Consider the following 4176-nt stretch of genomic DNA (forward strand, 5'->3'; position numbering starts at 1 on the left):
GACTAACCTCACAGATAAGAATCAACACCTCACTAAGTTTGTGGATGAAGCATGCTAGACTATCTCGGAGCTAGACATCCTTGAGGCTAAGCCAGTTGATGTGCAGGTTCGAAAACTCGTTGTGGGAGTGCGCGACACACGCATAGAGTTGGAAAAGGTTTAGCTGGAGCTAAATCTCAAGATCACGGAGTTGCATTTGAAGGCCTAGCCTTTGACTCCACCGGAAGTCAGGGAGCAGCACACAACTATTGTGGCAAATGCGGTAGCAAGAGTAGTGATGGACTGCACGACACTTTTTAAGCAGTCGCTCGAGGTCGTCACTAGCCTACAAGAGGACCCCAATGTACAGAGGCTAGAGACAGAAGCGCGGGAACTACAACAGTGCTATAACGAGATTAAGGCAACAACGTGAATTGTTGCCATCATGCAAAGGCTCGCGAAGCTGCAGGAGGCCAAGGCACTGAAGGAACAGGTAGACATAGCATAGCACAAGGAAGTCATGTTGAAGGCTCGCTTGAAGCCTTGATTAGATGAGGCCTATGAGATCACAACCACCAATAAAGGCAAGTTGGCCAATCTGCAAGAGACTCGGCAGAAGCTATAGGTTGATAGTGGAGGGCCAGTGATAGAACAGTTGGTCGAGGAGCTGAAGTAGGCAGCAACATAGTGCACCACCAAGGTAGCAGTTTTCTAGGTTGAGTTGGGAGGTCTTCGTGCTAAGATCTTCCCACCAGCCGAGTGACTTGAGGGAGAGTCACCATGTTTGTGTTGGGGGCCTATTCGAAACGGGTACTCTTGGGGTCAACTTTGGGATTAAACACCCAAGTTTTGGGGCAGAAGGCCTAAATTTTGTGTAAAGAGATGTAAATTCTCCGCATTTTGTGGCCACAGAGAACGAAGATGTCTAAAGTTAAAAGGGTTTTCCACCCTTAGTATAGATAATTTGTGTTAGTTTTAGAGATCTACCCATGGTATACGGACCATGGGATTATATAAAAAGGGAAGTCTTAGAAGATCTAAATAGGGAGTACAATAAGTAAGTTACAAGTCATGAGTCATTGGTAAGTTTGGGAGAGCTAAGAGCGAGAGTCTTAGCGTAGGACAAGGCTTTGCAGCTGAGTGCACAAAGGCTTAGGGTGGAAGAACGCAGTTGAGTGCGCGGACCCCTGTAGTTGTGTGCGCAGGGCGGATAGAGTCTGTACTAGGAACTTGAATCATAAATAAAGAGAAGTATTCTAGAATTACTATGTTTTCTATCTCTGATTATTGCATCCAATTATGATATGTTAAGTTCTGGGTTTACATGATAATGTTAAATTGATGCACGAATGTACCTATTTCTATCTGTTATTTGAACGCAAGTAATTATACATGTTTACGCGAGGGTAATCTTAATTGCATGATAAAGTTGGTTAACCACTAAGATAATTAGGGAAACGAGATAGTAACATAGTTACAGAGGCACGTAAGTGCCTAAATCATTATATAGGGTTGCACGAAGGATAGTTGGATACTTTCACGAAGGTTCTGAAAGATGGAAGAGGAAATACATTGAAAATCCCTAAAGGCTTATTGATCTATGTGAAGACAAGGATTAAGGTAGAAAATCGACATCACAACCATCTCAGGGTGTGGAAACTTGGTTCCTGCATCCCCCCATACTGCTTCAAGTGAGACTTCAGTCTGTGCTCTGTGGATTGATGTCGAAAGGGCCAATAGTGTAGGGATTTTCTTGGCTACTTAACGCTAAACCTGGGTCAGGGCTCATCAAGCCAACAATAATAAAACATATGAAATACAATTCATCAGCAAACAATATGAATCTAAACCAAATCACTAAGAGATCCCAAGGTATGATTCCTCTCTTTGATCTGGTGTCATTCTTTCACATCATAGGAGGGACTAGCCAAGAAGCAGATAAGCGAGCAAATTTGGCTTTCCAGTTGAATGTAGAAAGAAGTATAGTGAATGAAATAGAGGAAACATTATACATTCCCTAATCATGGTCAAGGTTTTCAAGCATTGGACTAGGGAAGGCACTCTTGGTAGGATCAAGAGGTTAGGAAATAAAAGAAACAAGGTTAATTTGGGGTTAGCACCTATATACCCCTTGCCCCCCCCTGCACCCCCCCCCCTCTATCCTCTTTCTTTTCCCCCTCACCCATTCCTTCACCTCCCCTCTTCTCCCATGTCATTTCTCCTCCCTAGCCCTCGTCACCCTTCTTCATTTCATTCTGAGATGCCTCCATTTGATCTGATCCATCCCCCACTCCCTGCTCCCTATCTCATCGGGCTTAACTCGACCTAGCCCATCCTCCCGCCTCATGGCATAAGTTAGCTTGACTTGCTACTGCAACGTTGTTGCTCCCATCGCATATGTAAGACACTTGGTACCGGGAGGTCTCCCAGCATGAGAGCCCATCACTTGAAATATAGAAACAATTACAGTGAACAACATTCCATCATAAGAGCATGTAAGAAAATGAGAGAGCATGAGAAGCATTTAATCCCTTTGATCTGAATTTCTTAGATCGAACATGGGAGGAAGGCATGGGTAAGGATGAAGGATGAAGAAAAAAGATGGGAAATTATGGTGGAGCATTGGAATCACAACATCATGAGTACCAATTTCCAGGTCTGCATCAGACTTCGCACCTGCATCTTCTATAAATGGGGTAACGATTTGATCTTTTGTCATTGTTTTTGGTCAGTATCTTCTCAGGTGGTCTTTGCAAAGACCCAAGGGCTAAGTCTGAGGTCACTATGTAACTTCTGTAGGATTCTGGTCAAGTTGTTGGACTCAAGGGTGGTAACCGGTGGTGTGTGCAGTCATGGTAGGAAGTTGAGTGTTGGTAAGGGTGGAATTTTCGTTGTGAAGCAAGATGATGGCATTGGGTTGATTTTCTGGAACAATCCTGAGTGGGGGGGGGTTCGCGGAACCTTAGAGATTGGTCACTTTGGTAGCTCCCCGGTAGTGAAATTGAACATGCAGAGCAACTCAGTGGAGGAGGGCTCATTATCTGGTTCCTGGGGCCATCGTCGTCCTTGGACAGGGGGGTCAAGGGAGGGCAGAACTTGAGAGGGTGGAAGAAACATGTATATCTGTAATGGTTATGTGCAAGACCATATGGAATTCAGGGAGGGTCTAGAAATTATGTAGAGGTGCATCCATCAACAATAGAAGAAGGCATTAGAAATGCAGGAGCAGCAGATCGAAAAGAAGGAGTGCATCTAGAAACTGGAGGATGAGGTGGACGCGCTAAGATAGCAAATTGAGCATCTAAAGCTCAAAATGGCAGAGAACAACCTGAGGACTGATAAGGAATATATTGTTCTTGATATTAACATTTAAACACCGATGGAGGAGTAATTTGTTTCCTCTCTTATTTTAAAGATTTTTTATTGGCAAACTTCACTTGTAAAAATTTATTACATCAGTATTGTAGAATGTATAGCCACAGGGTACTAGTTTTGGGATTTTTTTTTTTTTTTGGGGGAAAAAATTCTTGGGGAGGGATGGGGAATAGATGAATTTTCAGAAGCCCTTAGCAAGCTCAAAATTTTGATGTAAAATCTTCATTTTGGACGTGAATTAGCGCGATTTATATATAAATATACTACTCTTTTTTGTTATATATATCTATATATATATCTATCTATCTATATATATATGTATATATATATATATATATATATATATATATATATATATATATATATAAACAGAAAGAGTAGTAGTAGTATATATATATGTTTTACTCATTTTTATTAATATTAAAAAACTTAACCTTATAAACCTCATGCTACAAAATAATATAATGCTACCTGAACCAAATGATATAAAAATCTCTACAGATATAAACCTGATGTCATTAAACCTAAATAAACCTAAAGTTATTAAACCTAATGTTCAATCGAAATATTTATATTGATGTTTAATGCTAATGTTCATATTAATGTATAGACACAATATTTGTTTAATATTAATATTAAACATCATTAATATTAATATTAATATCAATATTAATTAATAGACATATTAATAGACATACTAATTACCAATATTAATATTGGTAATTTTCGGTATGGTGGCCAAATTTTTCATTAATATTCGATATCATTGGTAATATTAATATTAATAGCATTTAGCCCATAATTTTGTATTTCATGATATAA

The sequence above is a fragment of the Pinus tabuliformis genome, chromosome 3_2 (assembly GCF_031772625.1).
Source record: "Pinus tabuliformis cultivar Carrire ecotype Pingquan chromosome 3_2, CPIR1, whole genome shotgun sequence".
Lineage (NCBI taxonomy): Eukaryota > Viridiplantae > Streptophyta > Pinopsida > Pinales > Pinaceae > Pinus > Pinus tabuliformis.